This window comes from Sorex fumeus, unplaced genomic scaffold (genome assembly GCF_029834395.1).
Source record: "Sorex fumeus unplaced genomic scaffold, SorFum_2.1 ptg000128l, whole genome shotgun sequence".
Lineage (NCBI taxonomy): Eukaryota > Metazoa > Chordata > Mammalia > Eulipotyphla > Soricidae > Sorex > Sorex fumeus.
In genome coordinates, this window is record NW_026606185.1 from 38,976,291 (window position 1) to 39,001,314 (window position 25,024).

The following is a 25,024-nucleotide window of genomic DNA, read 5'->3' on the forward strand; positions in this document are numbered from 1 at the left end:
TACTCAGGGACTGTGCTCACTGGGGTCATCCCTGCAGCTATGTGCTTGTTGGTCCCACTGGTTTCCCCTCTGGCTTCATGTTGAATGGCACTAAAAACAATTATGTATGCAAACTAAATAATATACAAAGACTTTCTATAGCTGGGGCAACTTTCCCCCTGTATGTAATGTCGTAAAAATAAACTAAAATTTATCTTATGTACAGTGGAACTAAGGTTAGAATCTTAAAATCTTAGAATAACTTTGCTTTCGTGGGCTATACTCTCCTAAGGGGCCGGAACGATAGCACAGCAGATAGGGCATTTGCCTAGCATGCGACTGACCCAGGTTCGATTCCTCCATCCCTCTTAGAGAGCCCAAAGCTCCCAAAGCTACCAAGAATATTCTGCCTGCACGGCAAAGCCTGGCGTATTCAATATGCCAAAAACAGTAACAAGAAGTCTCACGATGGAGCATTACTGGTGCCCGCTCGAGCAAATTGATGAACAACGAAAAACGGGAGGACAGTGATAGTGACAGTGACTTTCCTGAGTCAGGCCTCTGGTTATTGAGACTGAAATCATCTTGTTTAGCTTCCAACTCGAGTGTGCTATTCCTCACTAGAGTGGAAGGAATCTTTCCTGTATCCTCCTATTTCTCCCCCTTTTTCTTCATTTTATTTAATTTTTTAAAATTGAATCACCATGAGACACACAATTACAAAGTTTTTTGATTGGGCTTCAGTCATACAATGTTCCAACACCCAAAACTTCACCAGTGCACATTTCTCAGCACCAGTGTCCTCCCTTTTTCTGTTGGAGAGCCAGGGAGTGGGCGAGGAGTGGTTGTGTATGGAGGGGGATCTGTAATTTCACTTTATCTGGTGTTTAGTGTGGTGTAGCTGCACGTGTCTAGAGTGGCAGCTGTGGCTCTGCGGCCTGCAAGTAGCAGACTCAAACCTCAGATGCAGGAGAATGGGGTCAGGAGGGTTGGGATCTGTTGGGAACTAACCAAGACCAGCAGGATGTTCAGCCACTGACTGTCCTCTTTTTTTTTTAATTTTTTTCTTTTTGGGTCACACCCGGCGATGCACACAGGGGTTACTTCTGGCTCATGCACTCAGGAATTACTCTTGGTGGTGCTCGGAGGGACCATATGGGATGCTGGGAAGTGAACCTGGGTTGGCCGAGTACAAGGCAAACACCCTACCTGCTGTACTACCACTCCAGCCCCACTGTCCTCTTTTTCGTTGGTTTGTGGCACTGAGTGCCCACAGGCAGTTGATTGTATTTAATCGGGTGCTCTTATTTCTCTTTTACACTTTCTCAGCTTTTCTCCAGTCTACCTGGAGAAAAAGTCAGTGACCTATGATTTAACCTCCCCACCTACTTCCATCCCAAATCTAGGACAAATCCAGACAGATAATGTGTGAGATGTGTGTAAAGTTAAGTCTTAGTTGTAATAAAGCTGATAACCTGTAGCTATTTTGATAGCTATATTCATTCATAAATATGAATATTTCCTGAGGGTAAGGAGGGCAATGCAAAGCAGATTTACACTAAAATGAGCTGGATCACTTTTTAAAAAAATATTTATTATTTTTAATTTTTTTAGTTTATTAGTTCAAAATATTTGATTACATTTAATATTCAAAAACCAATCCCACTACCATTACACCTTTCCACCACCAAATTTGGGATGTTTCCATCCCAAGCCCCAACCCCTATCCCAAAACACAACCAAAAGAATATATTTCATATTATCTGTTATGAAGAATTGCTGAACATGCTTATAAAAAAATGTTCACATAGGAAACAGTGTGAAGATTGTTTTATTTTGGCAGAAGCCATTAAGACATTCTATAGGATATCACTAACATGTTGTTAAAGTTTGGGTGATGTGAGCTTTGGTATATATGTCTGAAAAAATGTATATATGCATATATATATATATTTCCCACTATGATTTGTTGCCTACTGCCTGAATCCCACCAAATATGGTGTGGCAGTTATGAATAATGGGTAAGGAGTGTCTTATGATGTGTTGCACGGTCCAAGAATATGTTCACTCATATGTGAGGCTCAGCCCGAGCATGTAGAGAGTGGCCTGGAGCGTGGTGGCGGTTGGGTAGTAGAGGTCAACTGCTGGGGCTGGGTCCCTTGGGGCAGGGAGGGCTCTCACCTGCCCCCCTCTGGGGCGCCCTGAGTGAAAACAGCCTGGTGCGGAGTACGGTGGCATGGCTATGGGGGCCTCATTCTATGCTCTGGATCAAAATCTTAATGAGAACATTTACCTTAAAAATTCATTTAAGAAAACATACTCTTTTTGCAGAATGCACTCAAAAATTTCAGGGGTCGGGGCTTTCTAACCAGTTTATCCTTTCCCCCATGGCATGCCAAGCTCCGGTTGCCTGTCCAGCCCAGGCTGTCCTGGAAGTGTGGCCTCTGCTCTCACCTGAGTGCTGATAGGATGTTTCTGACCTCTTCATGCCTCTGACACTGGCTATTAGGACTAAATCATGAAATGAAATGACATGAATGTTTTCTAAGCCAATTTAATGAGAAAATAAAACTCGCTGCTTTAAAAACTCCTTGAAGATTTTGGAAAAGACTTAAATTAGTGACCACAAAGGACTTTCTGTCAACACAAGTGATTGTGACAATTATAAAAGGTTGAGCATATTGTAAAAAAAATATCTAGGAAGATTTTAGTCTTTTGCAAGATTCAGTTTCCACTTGACTTCAGAGAAATAAATATTGGAGATCGTAGACTACATTGGTGGAGTGGATCCTAAAAGAACATTGGCATAGAATTCCAGGCAGTAGACCTTTTGGTCAGAGAGAGGTTGTGGTACAAAACAGGATGTGAAAAAGGCAGCTCAGATAGAGAAGGGACCACCAAGTAAAGGATGCTTGGAGGGCTCACTCAGGATGGGAGATGCAAGCTGAAAGTAGACTATAGACCAAACATGATGGCCACTGAATACCTATATTGCAAACCACAATGCCCGAAAGGAGAGAGAAAGAGAGCAAAAGGGAATGCCCTGCTATAGAGGTGGGGTTGGGTGGGGAGGATGGGGGGTTGGTGGGAGGGATACTGGGATCATTGGTGGTGAGAATGGGTACTGGTGGAGGGATGGGTACTTGATCATTGTATGACTGAAACATAAGCACGAAAGTTTGTAAGTCTGTAACTTTACCTCACGGTGATTTGTTTAAAAATGAAAAAAAAAAAACAGGAGGTGAAGACTTGTCTTCTAATGTGTCATAAGCTTGATGACTTGCTGTAATTCATCATAAAGAAACCATTATGGTTGGGCACCATAATGGCAAGCTAAAGTAGTGTGGTTTTTTTTTTTATTTTTTTAAATTTTTTTAGTACCTATATCTGGTAGTGCTTTGGGCACCACCACCAGTATTCTCAGCCGAACCATGTGCCAGGGATTGAGCCGAGGGTTCTTGCATATAAAATACATGCTCCACTCCTTTGTGCCATTCCCACAAATCTCTAATACGTTTTGAACATGAGTTTCCTCTGGTCAGAATAATCTCAATGAAGGGGGTTCACTATATATGTTAAAATCAGCAGCTAAGAAGACGACATTGTCCCTTTGTATTAAAAAAAAAACCTCTCTTTCCACTTATTGGCAAGAATATGGAATAAATTTTTATAAACAGTACTAAGCATTTTCCTTTAGTTATATAGAGAGAATGGAATGTATATATTATATTTATGAAGTATCATCCCCCATAATGTCATATATTTTCTCTTTCCAAATAGCAATTTTAGATGAAATTTCTTTGGGATGAAATAAACCAAACCTGGAACAATTTGTAGTTGAAATGACTGAGTAAAACATGACACAAGGGACCCCCTTTTCCACATTAATTGTTTGTATTCTCGTTTCTAGTCAGGATTTCTTTCCCCTCTTATTAGAGGAGCTGGACAATGGATATTGTCTTAGGCCTGGGTCATACGTGGCTCCCCAAAGGCTGCCTTCCTAGCATAACTGAGCTGCAAGGATATAGGATCAATCTTTGTCTCATGGGTTTCAAATGCTATCAAGTACATTTTCCAAAAGAATGTTTCCTTTGCATGGTCTCTGCACTGCACAAAGATGACATGAAAATTTGAGATGCATTCCATATTTTTGCCTGAAACAACTCTATATGAACAACTTTGTAAATCACAATATCTTAATAAAAATTTTTTTAAAAAAGAATGTTTCTTTTACCCTGTACTCCCTTCCCTTTATTTCTGCTTCTATGAAATATAGGAATGTTTAGCAATCAGGACTGAACGTTGATATATTGAAAGTGACATGCCTTTGGAATTCTCCAGTGTTAACTTTGGAACCCTGTACCTGTTGTGACAAGAGCTCTCATGACTGGCAAGTGAGCAAACCTCATGAAAAATGATGGCTCTAAGGACGCTGCTTTGATGTCATAGCTAGCAGCCGGGGCAGGGTTCTCTGACAGCCCTGAAGGCTGCATGCATGTGGCAGGGGATTGGAATGAGAATTAGGTACAGGAAGGCCTCCAGTTTAGGGCTTCCTTGCCCTCCACTGTAGTTTCTATAGCTTCCCCCCCCCCCCCCGGTTTTGGAGCCACACCAGTACAGCTCAGGGATTATGCCTGGCTGTGTTTGGGGTACCAAATGCAGTGCTGGGGATGGAACTGAAGTCAACACCATGCCATGTAAGTTCTGTAACCCATGACGATCTCCCCAGCCCTCTAATTTTGGAGCGGGGGGCTTCCAAGTGGTGCTCAGGAGGGCCTTCCCAGTAAAGGTCATGCTGAGCTTTAAGCTCAACATACTTTCTAAATATATTGAGAAGAACAAAACAATGGGTGCTGGGAATGGCTCAGTGGGTAAAGCACCTGCCTTGCCAGTGGGCAGCTGCAAGATTGGTCCCCGTGGCTGCTCATATGCTGAGCACAGTCCTAGTGGCTCTCCTCCTCCCCTGGAGCACAGCAGAGAGTGTGATCTTTGGCATGCCATAGCCAGGTGTGTGCTGGCTCCACAACTAAGATATGTCCCGCTAGTAAGCAATACGACTGAAAATGTTTGAGCACAGTGGCCTAGTGTATGGTGCTCTGTGAGCATGTGTGTGAACACAACTAATGTGTATCCCTGGGAGCATGTGTCCAAACACCACAAATAGAAGTGTGTGACCCCGTCAAGAACCACACTATTGAAACATCACAAGTCTGTGACCCTCAGAAACACAAACAACAAACAATAAAGCACAAATGACAGCATGAATAGGAACAGAAATTTTAAAAAAATCTGTGATAGGCATGGGAAATCTGCATTTATGAGGTTAGCAAGAGCAAAAATGCTTTTAATCCCTGTAAGCGATACTATTTCCAGACAGCAGAAAAATGTTCCAAGGGCCAACTGGCTCTCATGACTAAATCTCATCCTGAAGAGAATAGGAGTGGAAGAATTGTGGGGTCAGGAGTGAAAGAGAGAGAGTTTAAAACAAATGAGATTTGAAGTTAGTAGAATCCTGAAGTGAATATCAGCATGTTCTCTGCAGCCTGACTTTTGAAGGCATTTTGTTTGGCTTCAAAGCCCTGTCGTCCAGTTTTCTAAAGCAGATCCTATCTTCCTATTGCTTCCCATTAGGAAAATAAATCCTGCCAATTGATTCTCTGGGATTCATAAGGCTGGCACTTTCAGATGTCCAGTGTTGAGTTAAACAAAAGGATTAAAAATTGGCAGAAGTGTCCAAAGTGTCATTTACACTTGTCGTGAGGAATAACTTGGCTTAGTCTTGAGAGACATAGTTCCAATCAGAGGATAAGGTTGGCCCATGATGGGAATGGGCTAGGTAACAGGGGTAAGATGGCTAAATTTCTCACTGAGGGCAGTGGTGCTAGAGATGAATTTGAGGGCAACAAAAGTCTACAACTGTACCTCATGGTGTCTCACTAATAAAAAATTAAAAAATTAAAAAAAAAGAAAGCGGCTTTGTCTGTGGGTACAGTCAGGTAGTTCATTTCCAGCAGCAGAAACTTCAATAGAGTGAGAGCCTGACACTCAGGGGGTCATTTCTTTAAGAACCTTCCAGGCCATAGGTTCCCCAACTTATTTTGGCTACTATTCATCTTTCAAAAAACAAATAGAATTCCTCAGGAAATCTACCTGCTTCATTTTGTTTTAAAACTTTATTTTAGGCATGATGAAATACAATGGGCTGGAGTGATAGCACAGCAGGTAGGGCGGTTTGCCTTGCACATGGCTGACCCGGGTTAGATTCGTCCGTCCCTCTCAGAGAGCCCAGCAAGCTACCTAGAATATCCCGCCTGCACAGCAGAGCCTGGCAAGCTCCCCGTGGAGTATTCGATATGTCAAATACAGTAACAACAAGTCTCACAATGGAGACATTACTGGTCCCTGCTTGAGCAAATTGATGAACAACAGGAGGACAGTGCTATAGTGCTACAGATATACAATATTGACAATGACAGGATTTCCTGAATAAAATATTCTAACACAACCTCCACAATTTTTCCAATGTCTCAACCACCTCCCCATATTATCCTCTTCTCCTTTCGGGGGACAGAGCTGGAGGTATTCAGAGCTTACTCCTGTCTCTGAGCTTAGTTATCACTCCTTAGGTTGTTGGAAGACCATATGGGATACCCAGAATTGAAACTGAGTTTGCCACATGCAACCCAAGTGCCCTACCACTATATTATCTCTTCAGAACCCTTAGCCCTTTCTTTTTTAAAAATTTTTATTAGTGAAACACCATGAGGTATAGTTGTAGACTTACAAATTTTTGTGCTTGGGTTTCAGTTATACAATAATCTAGTACCCATCCCTCCACCAGTGCCCATTCTTTACCATGAAATTTACGTAAAAGTGGTACTACATGGAAAGTATCATGCTAAGCGAATTGAGTCAGAAAGAGAGGGACAGACATAGAAAGATTGCATTCATCTGGGGAACATAAAGTAACAAAATAGGAGACTAACACCCAAGAATAGCCGAGATAAATACTAGTAGGTTTACTCCATGGCTTAGCCCTTTCTTAAGGTGAGCAATCTGTCAACAGCTTACTGGTGCCACCTACCAGATGCCTCGACATCATTGCATTTACAGGTGGTGGCTCTGTTGGGAAGTGACTTTGAGAAGAATTCTCAGGCCACATGCTGTCTTGATGGGCAAAGTCCTGAGTCTGTGCTGGCTTTCATTGGTGGTGATACAGGGGTTAATTTTGTGTGTGTGTGTGTGTGTGTGTGTGTGTGTGTGTGTGTGTGTGTGTTCATGTGATGTGGGATGGCAGCTCAGGGTTTGGGGTGGATAGAGATTGTGTCCCCACTCCCCAGCTACAGTGGAGAGGACCCTGGTCTTCTGTATGGAAGGGAGTGAGGCTAGAGTTCGTGACCCTCCTCCCCTCCTCTGTCTGTGACGAGGCCTGTATCTGCTTCCAGCTTGCCTCCACCCAGCATGGCTTCCCCAGCCTCTGTGACTCTGTTTTCTCTGAATAGTTTGTGCTGGTGTTCAGTGGCAGAGCTCTCCTGACCTGCAGTGACCTTTGTCAGTGTCCTGCTTGCCCCTTTGACGGGAGCCCCTTTGATGACACTGGACTGGAGTGTTAACTGGACTCCAGCTGGAGGAGTGCGTTTGCAGTTTCCATTATAACTAGAGATTTCTTGGGGCCAGAGAGGTAGTGGAGAGGGTAAAGGCTTTCCTTGCATGCAGCTGCCCTGGGTTCACTCCTCAGCCAGCTTCCCTTGGAGTTAAAAAAAGCATTTTGATGCTCTTGGGCCGAACTTTACTTGACTGATATTTCTTTGTCAGCTAGTAAAGGTGAGTCACCCCTTAGCACTCGAGGCAGAGATATGAGCCGTGTGCAGTGGGAAGCCTTAGCTTAGAAGTCTGGCTCTGCTGGGTGCCCGGGGCCACATCGGAGTAGATCGCCCTTGGCTGTGCAGTGTGGGCAGCCCTCAGGGGCTTCTGTGTGACTATAGGAATAGTCTAGAACAGGTTGTTCTCAGCAAGCAGATCCCGGGAGTCATTCTTTCTCCTCCCAGCACTCCACTATGCTCTCTCCTGCTCTCTATGCAGCTTCAGACCTGGACTTCTTGTTACCCTCACGACCAACCCTGCCCCACCCTGATGGTCACTTCTGTTCCTTCCCTGACTGCTCTGCGTGTGTGTGTGTGTGTGTGTGTGTGTGTTTTATGTGAGACACCCTCCTCCCCTGCACCCCATTGCCACTGTGACTGAGTCTCAGTGTCTTGGCACCCTCTTCCTTAGCAGGGTTAGGTATAGTGAGTCACGCTTCCTGCTGTCTCTTGAGGCTGACATCCATGGATTATCTCGGAGCTCTGGAGCCCACCATTCAAGCCGGATGTCTTTTTGCAGAGTCCGTCAATGCCAGCTTCAGCCTTGGAGTTGGAGTGTGAGAGAGAGAGAGAGAGAGAGAGAGAGAGAGAGTGTGTGTGTGTGTGTGTGTGTGTGAGAAACCTTAAATCTCCCTTTGTAGTAAGGGATGTTGGTGACTATATTCTCCCCCTCCCCCCCAAGCCTGCTCCCTTTTACAACCCATTCAATTTGTGACCTATTTTTTTTTATGCCGGGGTTTTATTCTCAAGCTAATAAGCTTTGTGGGTTAATCAGATAAATGCCTCTCGTCATCTGTTTCCTATTACTCCACCCAGCTCCCAGGTGGCAGACCCCACGGAATGTCCACGTGCCCACATCAGCCTCTACTTTGTGGCTGGCTACTTTTAGGAGCCTGATTGTCAGTGAGGGACAGATATTTTCCTCGTCCCCTGCCCCTAATAGAAAGGAGGAGAAGACCTGGGAAGGATATAAAATGCACCCTCGGGTTTATTAAAACGTATCTTGTCTTTAAATTCTGGTAACTTAGTTCTTTTACATAGCAGTTCACAGATAGAGTGTTATTAGAATCAGAAGTAATTTCTCACCAAAAGTAAAAAGCCTGTCAGGAAGTGAATTTAAGAAATGACTATCTTCTGCACACCTTAAGATAAACATAAATACAGTCAGGGAGTGAGGTGGAGAATAAGGAAAAGAGAACTGAGGAAAAGAAGTCTGTCTTTTCTGTGAGAGTTAGCATGAAGACCTCCCTGACAGGCCCTACGTGCAGGTCCCTAGTTGGAATTAAGGAACATCAAGAAAATTGAATCACTGAAAGGGAAAACAGGTACAGGAGGGCCTTATATAGTGGCTTATTTCATATTTATACTCTTATCCCTCCCTTTCTAGCTTATTTCAGTGATTTATCCATTGTGTCTTTGGGCGGGTTTTCATTTCATCTCATCTCTAAGGATCTTGAGATGTTGGATAATAGAATTGGAGCTTCATCTTAGAAGTTCAGAATGTGTTTGCTTTACTGCATTCATAGGTCTTTTACAAGGAACATGACAATCTGGCCAAGACATGGACAGTTATGTAAATGATGGAGAATGGGCACTGGTGGAGGGATGGGTACTGGATCATTGTATAACTGAAACTCAAGCACAAAAATTTGTAAGTCTACAACTGTACCTCATGGTGTTTCACTAATAAGAACTAAAAAAAATAAAAGAATGTAGTCATAAATGGCAGAGACACTTGTAGCAGATGTCACCAGCTTAAACACCCTGCTGGAAGTAGGTCTCTAACATGCTGTCCACCAGAACTTCTGGTCACACCCAGAAAACACTCCCTGGAGTGTTACACTTCCAGAGTATAAATAGGAAACTCCCGTACTTTCGCGTGATTCCTTCTAAAGCAGTGTTTTTCCATCTCTCATGCCTGTGGACCGGCAGTTGAAAGCTGCTGTATTGAGTGTCTCTACAAAAGCTTTCCCCTTGCAGATGAGAAAATCAGATGTGCTTGCACATGCTTGTGGGGCAATGCCAGTTCTAGTGATGGGCTCTCAGCACCCATGGCTGTGAAGTCTCCAGGAAAAACTATGGTTTTGGCATTGGTAAATGGACAGTGGGAAGCAAAACGCTTCAACTGGTTACTAGAGGTTTTGTTATTCAGAAGGCATGGGAACAGAAAGGAGGATGTATGGATTACAAATTCTTGCCAAGCTGAGAATTTAAGAAGGGGCACACACCTCTATATTTTTTGGTCTCCGTGTTAGAGAAAAATGATTCTTGGGGAGGGGGATTCTTGGGGCATTTTTACTGGTTTCTGTTCTGTTAGAAATACCTCATGAGAAGCACTTTCACTTGAGGAAGAAACACCTGGAAGGCATTAGTGGGTTTGCCAAACATACAGTTGGTTCCAGGTTTAATTCAAAGGTGGGAAAAAGTGTTAGAGAATTTGTCCCAAGTCCTGACCTCTCTAATTCATATGATGACAGAATAGCAGAGGAGACAATGGAAAGTTCATTGTTCATTTTCTTTTCTTCTTTTTCTTTTTTGACACACCTAGAGTGCTGCTCAGAGTTTATTCCTGGCTCTGTGCTCAGGGGTCACTCCTAGTGGGCTCAGGGGACCCTGTGGGGTCCTGGGGGTAATGTCCAGGTCAGATGTATGAAGGTGGGGCCCTGCCCACTGTCCTATCTCTGCAGCCCTCATCATTATTCATTTTCTTGTTAGCATAACTGAGAAGACAAATGCAGCTGTCAGTTATACTCCGAGATAAGATGAGTTCCCCATGTCCTGCTTACTGAACTGTGATTGTGTGAGCAGAGAGAGGGTCCCTTTTGTGGGATTTAGGGAAATCTTTGTGGGAAGCACCATACTAGTATGTCCACAGATCGATATTTTGTAGAAGCACTTTGTATTTTGTATTTGTACCTAGGACCAATGAGATAGTTAATCCTCCATGAAGAGGTATTTTCCTCTTGGAAAGGAGGGCAGTCAGAGCTCAGAGAGGTGAGGTGACTAGTCTAAGGTCACACAGTTCTCAGGCGGGCCAAATTCTGGAACCTGAATTCTCTCATCAGCCCAGAGCTGTGCCTGAGAACTAGGAGCCAGATGTCTGGAGCACTGTGCATTCCCCGTCACACCAAGCTAGTATAGCTGCAGGTAGCTCTGCACAGAGATAAACACAGTGCCCAGAATCCAGCAGATTTCCATCAGAGCTGGAGCTCCCCTTCAGTACTGTGGCTAGCAATGGAACCACTGGGCTTCTCAGTCTCTGTATCTACGAAGTGGACTACTAATGCCCACTTAGCCATCATTCAAGGTGATAAAGAGCTACAGTATGCTTTGTGTGGCATTTGGTAGGAAGACAGTGCATCAATTGCTTAAAAATTTCCTTTTTTTTAAAATATGAAAACTACTCTAATAACCTGTTCTAACAAAGCAGAGCTTTTTATTTGACGGACAGATGTGACTCTGAACCTCAGCTCTGCTGTTAGCAATACATCCCAGGTGAGCCACCAGACCCTTTAGAATCTTATATTATTCTCACTCTGCAGAATCAGCCCATCGGGAGGGTAAGTGGACTCACCGATGAGCTGTTTCAGGGACGGTGGTGCCCAGAAATGGGATATGACTCAAGACAGGACAAAACCGCACAAGCCTCCGGCCCAGCCAGCTGTGTCCTCATTCCCTAAGCTTTCTGATGCACAAAGATGTTGCTGTTCTGCAGTGTTCTTCTCCATTGAGGTGACACCCCCCAGCGTCTGACTCACCCACCCAGACAGAATCTGACCCAAAACAGGGAGAGGAGGACTAGAAGAACAAGTTCTCAATGTATGCCAGCAAGGAGCTGGTCACCTGCAGAGTCACCCACCAGGACTTGCTTGGTCATCAATTTCCACAATCAGAGCCAGTGCTTCCAAAGCGACTTGCTCACCGCCAGGTCATAGGGAGTCCCACAGAGCACCCCCTGAATGAGGTGTCTCTGGCATACTCATCGGTAATCTGTCACCAAGGAGTTCCATTTGGGGATAGCAGCATCTTACCTCACCCCGCAAAGGAAATGAAGCATTTGTGGTGCCCGAGCTATAGTGTTCTATATATATATATATATATATATATATATATATATATGTATACGTATATACATATATATATCATATATATCAGACCTTTAAAAGCTGTTGCGCTGCTTATGTATCCTGACTTTTGTCCTGAACCGCAATGAAAATGGTGTGTGTATATCTTTATAATGTATTTTGTATTTATTTTGTATTTTAGAGGTAAATACCCCAAGTGGGATAGCTGGGTCCAATGGAAACTCCATTCCTATTTAAAATTTTTTTTTGAAAGCTTCATATTATTCACCATAGAGGCTGGTCCAGATGACATTCCCTTCAGCAATGAATGAGGGTTCCTTTCCCACAACATCCTCACCAATGGTGTTTCTAGTTATATCAATTTATGGTATTTTTACTCAGTATGCTCATTTTCAAGTTGAAAAGTTGCTACAAAAGCATTCCCTATTCTAAGTGGAGTGACAATTACAAAATGCTCAAATAGATGCAGCAACTGCAGTGGCACCTGAAAATATCATCTATAGGCTCTGCCTATAGCAATAACACTAGTGATGAGGTGCCCCCATGTGTGAAGGCGATTGTGTCAGCTTGTACCAATCCGGAAGACTGGAGCTTTCAGATGTATTTGTCCTGGGGTGCTTTAAAGCTATCCCCTGTGTTGACTCCTCATATCATCTTCCTGCAGCGAGCTGTGGTTTTGGGTACCTGGGTCTGGGTCCAAGTGAGGTGAGGTTGTGTTGGTGGCAGAGATGAGCTGAGGAGTCCCTTATCCTGGATAACAAGACTTTGGCAACAAGGCCTCCCAGGCCTCCAGGAAGCCATGCAGAGTGCCATGGGGGCATTTCACACTTCATCCAAAAGCCATAAAGACAGTTACCAGCTCATTAGGGACTTGGAGAAAGCTCCACAAAGCTGTTCTGACCCTTGTGAGTCATAGATGACATTCATGCTGGGGATTTGCTTTGATGGAAGACAGTGACATCTTATAAGAGAGGTGTCTGCTGAGAGGACCTCATGGAATGCGAGGGGCAGCTCAGGCCAGGCTTCTTGGGGAGCACAAGTTCTGTGTGCCCAACTGCTGTAACAGGACGGTGATACTCAGAGTAGCTTGGCTTTGTGGTTTTAACTGCGGCCTTGCTTCCCCTTGGCTGACCTCCAAGATTTGGTGCTCAGTCCATTGCAGAGATTGACTCCAGGCCTGGCCTTCCTTAGGCATTTTAAGTGGGTGCCCAGGCTATAGTACATAGCTTATGGGGGACTGGGGAACACGGAGTTCTGAATCTAGTATAGATTCAGGTGGATGGATGGACCATGGATGTACCCAAACCACCCATCTGTGCCTTGTGGGGAGAATTTGTGATGTCACCTCCAAATGGGGTTGTGTCTAGAATCCCACATGAAATCTTAATTTTTCAATTTAGAATTATTTTGGGGGGTCAGGTATGCTCAGATTTTTTTGTAGTTTAGGTATGATAATTTTAATAGTGTTAAGGTATATGGTTCTGATGTGCAAAGTCAGTGCACCTCACTAACACAAAATTGCAAAGACCCCCTCACCACCATCCCTTTGTCATTTGTAATCTGCCTCTTTGTACCCCTTCTTCTCCATCTCTCCCCTTACTTCTTGGTAATCAGTCTTATAATTCAATACCAAAGAGTTGTTATTTTTTGATACTGTCTATTGCCTTGTTTTTTCTGTATACCGCAGATGAGTGGGATCATTTAGCATTTGTCTTCTCATTGACTTATTTTGTTTATCATGATATTTTCCTGTTCCAGCCATTTCATCTTTTCTTACAGCAGAATAGAATAGTTCCATTGTGTATATGGCTCATATCTTTTAAAAAAATCCATTTGTCTGCTGCTGGACATTTGAGTTATTTTCATATCCTAATTATTGTACTAAATCCTACTATGAACAAAGACATTCAAATTAACATTTTTTGTATTTTGGGAGCGGGTGCCAAGATGAAACTTTTTTTTAATTAAAAAATTTTTTAATAGTGAGACATCATGAGGTACAGTTGCAGACTTACACATTTTTGTGCTTGGGTTTCAATTATACAATGATCAAATATCCATCCCTCCACTGGTGCCCATTTCCCACTACCACGGATCCCAGTATCCCTCCCTCCCCCATCCCCCCCAACCTACCCTGCCTCTGTGGCAGGGCATTCCCTTTTGTTCTTTCTCTCTTATTGGATGTTGTGTTTTGCAAAAGAGGCAATGGGTGACAATCATGTTTAGTCTATAGTCTACTTTCCGCATGCTTCTCCCATCCTGGGAGGATCCTCTCAACACCTTTATTTGGTGCTCCCTTCTCTATCTGAACTCCCTTTTCCCCTAGTATGTGTGGTTGGCCTCCAAGCCATGGAGTAAAATTCCTGGTGCTAATCTTGGCCATCAAGATGAAACTTTTAAAACATACCTTCTTTTACAAAAGTGTCCTACATTAATTTTCTAAAACAGATAACTTAGGGGTCAAAGAATAAAAGCACACAACATTTAATATTCTAGAGAGGTCTGAGTTCTGGGGGCCAGACTGTGACCCGGGATGTCACTATCTCTTGAGAAAGGGAGGGTGGAGCAGTGGCAATTTCTAACTATGCCAGTACTTCCAGGGTCATGGAATTAGGAATTTGGTATTCTCAGAAACGGCAGGTCCCGTGCTTCCCTGGGTACCACTGAGAGGATTGATGAGCCCAGTACTTGGTGGGGCCGAGGACTCCACCCCTGGCAGCACAGCTGGATTTCAGAAATATGGGCTTTCTGCTGCTTCTCTCAGGATTTAACTGTCTTGTGTGTGTAGGCTTCCACCTATCAGTTCTATTTGTTTATGTCACAAAAACATGTCTAGATTCCACCTGCCTTAGAAATGAATTCATCAACCTTTAGTAGATGCCACTGAGTGAAGGGCTATAAAGGAGCATAAGTGAGCACAGTGCAAATGAAAGGTAGTTCATCTGCATCCTCGGTTCTACTGATTCTTGAAGTTTCTAATCCTCCCTTCACATCCTTCCCCTCTCAGTCCTGAGGTCTGCATCTGTTGTCAAGGTCTGTGCTGTTATCTGCGCCTCACCCTATTTCTGTCTTTCATTCTCTACATCCCTCCTGACCCCATCAGAGACCTCCATTCCCTGAGATCCCAGTGCTGTTAGGGGTATGCTGATTATTTGTCTCTTGCTTCTCTTGTTGGGTTATCTGTCTGCATCTTAATTCCCAGGAATACTCGCTCTCCCTTAAGGATGAAGATAGAGGACCCTTCTCTCAGAGGTGGGGGCACGTGGAGCAGTCTGAGGTGGAAGGAGTCTTGGGTTCCTGGAAACAGACCAGGGAACTAACCTAAACTTTGGTTCCCCAAATGGTCTTGGAGACAGAGTTCATCTAAAAGTTGGACAATTCTCTAAATATTTAGTTTTTGTCTTTTCAGTAGTACAGCTACATTGGACTGCATGGCAGGGACTTGCAGTGTCCTCTGATTATCTCAGGTCACATTGGGCTGGAGAAGATTTCCTAGACACAGGTGCAGCCCCCACCCACAGCTTCAAGTTCACGGCCTTTCCTTGCTGACTTCTGCTCTGGCTTCCAGGCTCTGTGCACTTTTCCTCCCAGACCTCAGGGAAAGTGACATGAGATAGGAAAGTTACGATCCCTGACACACAGTGAACACAGGCTGTTCCTACTGGGGCATGCTGGGAGGCTGGATTTGGGAGCTGGCTTGTCTGGTTCTTACTGTGGTCCCACCACCCATGGGCTGTGAGACTGGGGCAAGTCCTTTCTCTCTGCCACAGGGTTGGGAAAGGCTGCATCCAGGATGCAGGATCTATCAAGCACATGGTCAGCACAGTGCAGTAGCTGTGATTGGCTTCCTCAGCCCAGTGCTCTGCGAACAGCGGGTCTCCATCTTTCTGTCTGAGTAACAAGGGCTGCAGAGTCCAGGATTCTGGTGAGAGTCAAGATAAAATATCAGACCATGGAGTTATCTTTTTCCTTTTTTGTTCTAGCAGCCCTCTCAGATTTCCCTGAATTGCTGATAAGATATAGTATCCGATGTTTGCTCTGTGTATGCCCTGTTCAGGGGACAGAGCAAGGACGGCCATCCCTTCGGCCTTGTCCTCCAAGCCTCTATCTCCTCTCCATCTAGGGGTGCAGTAAGACTCTGTTCCATGAGGAGAAGGCATTATTGGAATTGTATATTGCTTCTCCATCCTTAAGCCTCCTTTCCTTTTGCAATTTTCACTTTTCTTTCCCTAAATTTTATTTGAAGAGCTATGATTTATAAAATTATTAGTAGTTGAGTCTCAGACATACAATATTTCAATACCAATCCCACCACCATTGTCAACTGCCCCCCACCAGGATTCCCGTGTTCCATCCCACCCTCTGATTCTCACACATTACTGGTATAACCCAGACCCTTGGCCCCTTTTTTCCTATTACTTCTCTTTATCCTCATCTTCCTCCCCCCAGATTTATTTCCTTCTCTGTATTTCTCCTCCCTATACTCTGGGGTTGGAATATTGTCTGTTTCAATCCCTGTATAAAACAGTATGGAGAGCTCTCAGCAAATTTAGTATTGAGCTACCATATGACCCAGCAATTCCGCTTTGTGGCATTTAAAAAAATGATCCGGCAATTCCACTTCTGGGCATGTACCCCCCCCCCCCCCCCACACACACACAAAAACATTCATTCAAAGGAAGATATGCACATCACTGCTGCCACATCACTGGTGTCTTCAGTATAATAGCTAATATGTGGAATCAATCTACATGCCCAAGGACAGATGAATGAATTATGAAGATGTGGTACATATACACATTGGGATACTATACAGCTGCAAGAAATAATGAAATCACACAATTTGCTGCAACTTATTTGGAACTGGAAGATATCCATATTGTGTTGTTATTGTGGTATTTGGCACACACCCTTGGATGCAGTGCACTGGGGGTCACGTTGGCTGTGTCAGGAGACCAACCTGACAATCTGGCAAGGTGCTGGGGCTTGAACCCCTGGTCTCTTGCATACACTGCATTTGTTTTACTACTAAGCTGTTCCTCTCATCTTTGCCTTATGCTTGGGCAGCTAATTTATATTACACCAGGGGGACTTTTTTTTCCCTTTGACTCCAGGAATGGCAGATGGAAAGGGGCGGTTTTAATGAATTACTGTTTTCTTTTGGAGATTAAGCTTTCATTATAAATATAATTGCAGCCATACAGCTTTCTCGTACTCACATATCATTTGACAATTAGGATAATGGATTAAAATGCTCTTTGGAAAGTGACAGGGACAGAGTTAAGCCTGGAACTCAGCTCCAGTGCTGGCGTGCTGGCAAAGAAAGTGCTTTGCCAACTGGAAGCAGGATATATCAAGTCTGCCCACAATATGCTTGTTCTAAGAGGTCTGAAAATATTCATGACCTTTGAGAAAGAGAGATTAAAATTAGCAGGCAGAAATGCAGCCGCCAGCCCCAGTAGTCTGTGAGGTGGTCATTCCCAAGGGCCGCTATGCCTGCCACATGTGTCTGGGATGGCCGCAGGGCAGAGGCTAGACTGCTGAATTGGAGATTCAATAATTATACGTAATGCTGAAAGCATTTATGACTGATCAGGGTCTGGTGCTGCTCTAACTCTACTGCTTCCATCACTTTTTTTTTTCTGAGGGCCTCTGTCCTTGGGACACTTTCTCTGGTCTGGTTCCCTCTAGAACAGTTTCCTCAAGCTCACTGGTATGGACATTTGGAGCCAGATACCTCTTTGTTGTGGACTGTGACAGCATCTCTGGCCTGGGCCCCTTCTGTGCCAGTATCCTTGAGTCGGCAAAGCAAAAAGCGCCTCTAGCCAGTCAAGTCTGTGGCAGGCAGACTTGACTCTAGCAGAGAGCCTCTGTGCTGGGGTATCCCCACCCTTAGGAGCAACACAGGCATTGAAGAGGACCAAGTTATCCCCCAGGGCAGTGCAATGTGGTGGATAAACCTGGTCATTCATTCCCTCACGGGAACCAGGATCCCCAGATACAGAACAAAGAAAAGGGAAGATGACTGCACAGTTCTAAGAAGTTTAAGAAGTATGTGTTGGTTCTGGCTTTTCATTGGACTGTGATTATAGATGGGGGGTTTTAGAGTTAACTGTGTTCAATGATCAAAATGAGTTTGAGTTTGCCAGTTAGACTATGCATTCAGTTAAAAAATAAATATGAAAGATACTTGAAAATTAAAAGGCACAAAGGACAAAGAGTGACCCCTCTTCTTCCCAAGTCCTGCCCAGTTTGTCAGTGGCATTATTTTTTAAATTTTTATTAGTGAGACATCATGAGGTACACTTGTAGACTTATAAATTTTTGTGCTTGAGTTTCAATGATCCAATGATCAAATACCCAGCCCTCCACCAGTGCCCATTTCCCCCAACCATGGATCCCAGTATCCCTCCCACCCCCCATCCCCTCCATCCCACCCTGCCTCTGTGGCAGGGCATTCCCTTTTATTCTCTCTCTTCTTTCAGGTGTTGTGGTTTGCAAAAGAGGCATTGAGTGGCAATCATGTTTGGTCTATAGTCTACTTTCAGCATGCTTCTCCCATCCTGGGAGGATCCTCCCAACACCCTTTATTTGGTGCTCCCTTCTCTAACATCAATTTTTGAGCAAGCGTCAGTGCACATACCGATGCGTACTTGGTACTAACCTGTATTATCATCAGTGTATGTGTGCATTACCATCAAGTGATGAAAATACACCACTGCATTTTACTATCCCCTCCTGAATCCACGTGGAGATCTTAATTGTTGAATAAGAGGGAAATGCAGCTTTCCACTACTGGCTTGGATTTTGGTTGTGTAGGTGCTAGGGGACTGGGATGTTGGTGCTGGTGTGATCTTGCGATTGATTGGATCTGTGGTGCTTAATATTGGTCAGTGAACATCAGGAGCAAGTGCATGGTTGGTGTTCAGTGTCTACAGACTCAGTTGGGTAGAACTTTAAACCAGTGGGTGATCTTACACATTCTACTCCTCTCATGTACTTTGTGTACCTTCAACTGTGGTTCCAAGTTCCCAGTAGAACAGGTAAAGGTATGACCCCTTTTCACAATACTTTCTGAGATTTTGCTGAAGATCAGATGTAAAAGGCAAAGGCAGTAATTTAGCTGGTCCTTAATTTTCATGAATAAGGCAGGATTTTTTTTGTTTGTTTATTTCTTGGGCTATACCTGACTCCTGGTTTTCTAATCAAGGATCAATCCTGTTGGGGCTCAGGGAACCATATGAGATATTGGGGCTGGAACCTGGGTCAGTGGCATGCAAGACAAGTGCCCTACCAGCTGTACTATTGCTCCATCTTTGAGGCAGAAAATCTTACAGGGCTTACAGCATGGAGGGTCCAGAGTTAGCTAAGAAGCAAACCTGAATGCCACTGTATCAACTGATTTTATGTGTAGAAAAATATCATCTCCTAGAAGAGGATGCTCATGGCATGTGGGCTGGGAAGCAGAAATCAGTTGGGTGTTAACGGAGTAACTCAGGTGTTTGGCATTGCCAGGTGAAGCTAGCCCAGAATGACCAGCTTGCATTAGATAACTGGAGGCTGGAGAGGATGCAGCTCACTTAGGTGCTGCAACCCACAAGTCTGTGAAGCATTTATATATATATATATATATATATATATATATATATAGCTATATAATTCATACACTTTGAAACTTACCTCTATTTCTCCTTTAAAGGGAACACTTAATATATTCACCAATTTATTTGTTGTATTGAATTATGTACTCAACTCTCACAATCTCATTTTAGAACATCTTTGACACCACCCAAAAGAAACCCCTCCATTAGCATATTAGTTCTCTTTACCTTTCCCAAGTCCCTTGTGACCATTAAATTTGCCCCCTTCCATTCCTTTCCTGTTGCAAGGATTGACCAGGTATTACCTGGTCTTTTTTTTTTATTAGTGAAACACCATGAGGTACAGTTATAGGCTTACAAATTTTGTGCTTGGGTTTCAGTTATACAATGATCAAGTGCCCATCCCTCCACCAGTGCCCGTCATCCATCACCACGGGTCCCAGCATCTACCTGGTCTTTTTTTACGTGCAGGGTTTACACACCCTTCGGTAGTGATGCAGAGGAGATTGCACGCTGTGTTGTCTTACTGGGATCACTTTCAGGTAGTGGTGGGGATTAAACTCATGACCTCTTGCTTGCAAGGCATGTACTCTGCCACCTAACCACCCCCTTATCTTCCTACTTTCTGTTTCTGTGGATATGTTATCTTGGAAATGTCATGTAAAAGGAATCACATTCTGTTCTGGACTTCTTCCATTTCATGTTTTCACACTTTATCTCTGTGATAGCATGGATCAGTTATTCATTCCTTTTAACAAAAATTAAAAAAAAAATGTAAATGATGGAGAATGGGCACTGGTGGAGGGATGGGTAATGGATCATTGTATAACTGAAACCCAAGCACAAGAATTTGTAAGTCTACAACTGTACCTCATGGTGTTTCACTAATAAAGATTTTTTTAAAAAGTTATATAATATTCCACTGTATGGCTCTATCATATTTTGTTTATCCATTATTTTTTGGATGGACATTTTTCTACAACCTGAGACTAGTCCTTTGTTTTCCAGACATTCCCTGCTTCTTTGGTGTGACCCGGGCTCACTCTGAGCCATCCCTTCCCTTTATGTCTGAAGGGAAAATGGCTTTGCACAGAGTGGAACTTTATCTTTCTGGGTTTTGAGGTCCTAACACATATGTTCCAGCTGTCAGAGTATCTGAACTGGAACCACAGGGAGTTTCCATCAGCTGCAAAGAAACCAGCGTTTACCCACTGTGACATCTTCTGTTTCACATCTGCCTAGAGGCATGTGTGCCTGGGCTCATAGGGACACAAGTTAGAAACTCAAATTGGCAAGGAGGTAGGAGAGCTTTTCTTGGTTACACTTGCTAAGTTGTGACAATGCGGTGGAAATCTGCAAGGGATGTTCTGTTGGGTCTAGGGTCCAGGTTACCCATGCAAGTCTTCCATGACCAGAGCTATATCAGCTCAACCCAGATAGGAAGGCCAGGCTGCTTGAGGGGTGGGTCAGAGTAGAAAGAATTCTAGTGCATTCATAAACCTCTTAAATCTCTTCCCACCTTGACCCAATGCTTCCAGGATTCCTTGCAGGAAGAGTTATGAGACTCATCTACTAAAATAAGAACATTAGGAGCCCTCTGTGTTCCAGACCTTTCTAGAAACATAAGTTTTCAGGGCGATACTAAGAATTCAGGGACCTTTCTCTATATCCTCACAGTCAAATTTATGTTCCAGCAAAGAGTTTCAAACATGTAGATAGCTCAAAAAAGACTGGGGAGTTTTGGTGAACAGCAATACCACCACAACCATCTGAATTGCAAAAGAATTTCAGGTTTCACTGGAACGATTTGTATACTGTTCAGATCCAGAGACTTTTCAGCATGTAACAGAGGCTTCAATCTGGAGACTGTGTAGATAGCTTGGGGGTTAGGGGGGGCTTGTTTTGCATGTTCAATCCCCCGCCCCCGCATGGCCAGTCAAGGTCCTCCAGGTGCAGCCTTGGAGGCCTGGAATATCTCCAAGGTGGCTTTGGTGGCCTCCAGCTCTGTCCATCCTGGGCCTGAGCAGTGCGGCCATGTGCCACCTTAGCACTGAGCCGTCAGGCATGGTTGGCTGAGTGTCATCAGGAGGAGCCCCCAGGCCTCCTCAGCACTGCCTGAAGGACTTCCTCCAATTAAAAAAATGCTTTGGCTTTAAGGTGGAGATATTGACAACTATATTGGGGTATCTGAGCAATTTCTACAAAAGAAGTGATGCAGTTGAATGGTGCGGGCTCAATCTCCTCTGGGAGAGTGTTTTTATTTTTTGCTTTTGGGTCGTACCTGGCGATGCACAGGGGTTACTCCTGGCTCTGCACTCAGTAATTACTCCTGACCGTGCTTGGGGGACCATATAGGATGCTGGGAATCAAACCTGGGTCAGCCGTGTTTAAGACAAACACCCTACCCACTGTGCTATCACTCCAGCCCCCTCCTCTGGGAGATTGTGTGGACCCCAGGACCTGGCCTTGCTCCGGGCTCTACCTGCTCTCAAATTTCCCCTTACAATCATATTCTGCATTATTTCTGGGAACATCCCCTCTGCCCTTCCACAAAGAGGTGGAAACTGAGCATCTCCAGATTCAAGGGTCAGTAATCTCATCCCCCACCTTCTAAACGTCTGGCAGTGATGCCCCAGTCCCCTCCTGGGCTATCTTGTCTTCTCCAGGATCACAAGCCCTGTGTAGGGTCTGCCCAGGTCAGGTGGATGCTAAGACAGTGTTGGTGATATATCTCCGGTGACGGACTCTGGGGCTGGCCACGTGTCCCAGTCCCAGTTCATCAAATAGGAGGGTGTAGCATCAGTGGGGGCATTAATAAGGTCACGGTCACGGTCCTCCCGTTACTCATTGATTTGCTTGAGCGGACCCAGTAACGTCTCCATCGTGAGACTTGTTACTGTGTTTGGCATATTGAATACGTCCCGGGTAGTTTGCCAGGCCTTCCCATGCGGGCGACATACTCTCGGTAGCTTGCCGGGCTCTCCGAGCGGGATGAAGGAATCGAACCCTGCTCAGCTGGGCCGGCTGCACGCAAGGCAAATGCCCTACCACTGTGCTATTGCTCCAGCCCATTAATAAGGTGAAAGTGTGAAATATTTGAAATATGGGTTTGTGTGTATGTGTGTGTGTATGTGATATGACCTGACCCCAGCTAAGTTCAATGGCCTGAGGACAATATTTTAGCCCCCCCCCCCCTCTGTGATATAACTTAGGGCTGTGAATATGTGTGTGTGTGTGTGTGTGTGTGTGTGTGTGTGTGTGTGTGTGTGTGATATAGTTACACAGGGATATGAATGCCTCTTTCGTGGGTCTGTGGAAGACAGGAGTACTGTGATCCTGTGTTTCTGACAGTTCTTAGGTGATATTTGGCCCGAGTTGTCAGCTCCCAGAATTGTCATGCATCTACCACAGTGGCTAGTAGGGGCCAGATGAGACTGAGGTTTGCTGTGATCACTTCAGACCCCTCCCATTCCTTGACCCCAGGGTTACCTGCAGCTCTTATTAGAGTTGGGGATACTCTGAGTGCTTCAAGCGTTAGTCTAGAATTTTTAGTGCTCGTTTCTGGTTACTGTCAGAGTGTAAAATCTATTATTATGTTTATATGTCATACAAAACCAATGGGCTAATGAATGATGTATCTGATTCTTCTTTTGACTTTTGTATTGTCAATACTGTTCCTCTCTTCTTTATAAAGCGTCTGCTCCCACCAGAGAAATGGACATGGGATTGGCAGTTGAAGCTTTGATTCCTGGCTTTTTTCCATTTCTCCAGATTTGCACATCTGTGAAATGGGTCTAGCATTTCCCACAGCATTGGGGCGTTAAATGAAATGAACAAGGGAAACAGATTCTACCATTTTGCCTAATATTTTTTAAGGAAAAAAATGTAGATGCGCTTCCTTCAAAGATCAAAACATATTGGGTGGCTTTGAAGATGCTTCCCTCTCTGGCCCATCTCTTATTTCTGAATTTGCATTATTTGACAGATCTAACTCTTCATCAAGATGCTACAAATTTCTTAAATTTGTAAACCGCAGGTAAAACTGGAATAAAAGAGACTGTAGCAGAGAATTAAAGCTCTGTACCACTGCTGACGGAGAACTTGGGATGAACAAAGAATACATCTTCACAAGGTTTCCGAGGAGCCAGCTGTGAGGACATTTTTATGACTGTGAATGTGTTAAAATACGGAACAGATGTGCTTCTTATCCACATGGAGGAATAACTTGTTTGGGGGCTGTAAGGTTCATGTATGCTGGGAATCACATAATAATTTCCCTTTTTCTCCCTTTCTGTTGGTTAAATGAAGCGAGACTCTGTTTCTGTTTAAGACATGGCATGTTCTATTTGCCTGTGGGTCCCAGAAGTTGAATCAGCTGTTCAGAGATCTATGTCCAGCATTGCTAAGCGCTTAGTAGGTTCTTGCTCATTGCCAGATGGCAAATTCATTTCAGGAGTGCAGACTTGTAGGGACTTTGATCTGCCCTAGGTTTCCGTGTGGTCTCGTCTGCTGTTGAAGTGAGATGGCACCGGCAAGCACATTCAGAGCAATGGGAGATGAGCTGGCACTCATGGTGGGCTCTTTGCATGGGTGCTGGAACGTCTGCCCCACCTTGAGTGATACCGAACAGGTGCTGCCTCTGCCGACAGCCTTGCTGAAATGTGGCTGTCACAGAAAGATAAACCTTTCTTATCCATTGTTCTGTTTTTAAGAGTCCAATATTTACATCACAAAATGCAACCTGGGGCCTCTGTGGGGTTGAGGGTGCATGCTTGTGTCAGAAAGCTCTGGCAGAGGATTCGAAGGAGGGGTGGGTGGTGGCACCTGGGACAGATGTAGCTCTTTCATAGTGACTGACATTGCCGAGCTGTTTGGATTAGTGAACTCTTTGAAAACTGCCCACCTAGTCTTATCATTCATTCTCATCTGGAGATGAATTTGATGTCAGTCTCCTTTTCTCCCTCTCACCCCATCCCCCTCCCCACTCCAACTTAGGTGCCCTTTGGGACTAATTAGTTGAATGTTGTTAAACAATTTTGGAGTTGATGATGGAGGTAATAATAATTGGACTGGCAGTAACATCATTAGAGCAGCCTAAAAATAATCAAGTGGTAAAGAGGAAGGGCCATTGGCAGGGAGGATGTGTGAATGGTATGTCCCACAGGGGAGCTTGCTGGGTGTACTCAGACCACACCTGGGATCTAAAGTTCCAATCCTGGTTTGTCATATCTCTCACCACTCGCTCACCTGTGCCCTGAGCATGTGTCCTTCTGTGCCTGTACCAGGTCTGGGCCATCTGTGAGTTTCATGCTCTGCTCACAGTGTGCACATTGGGTTCACTGAGAGGTAGCATATATGTGTTCTCTGGCTGGATTGCATGGTGATAAGGTCGTGTCTGCCATCCCTAAGCTTCCATTGCCCTTTTACTCACCTGTTTTCCTTCTCTCTCAAGAGTCCTCCAACCTATAGGCACTGGTCTCTAGTTTCCCATAAAACT

At 44.3% G+C, this 25,024-nt stretch overlaps 1 protein-coding gene across 9 annotated transcripts in view; it reads left to right on the plus strand.

Moving 5' to 3' along the window:
• The window catches only part of FHOD3 (formin homology 2 domain containing 3), a 476,176-nt gene that overhangs the window by 90,019 nt on the left and 361,133 nt on the right, over window positions 1-25,024 (plus strand). The gene's annotated exons all lie outside the window — the stretch shown is intronic.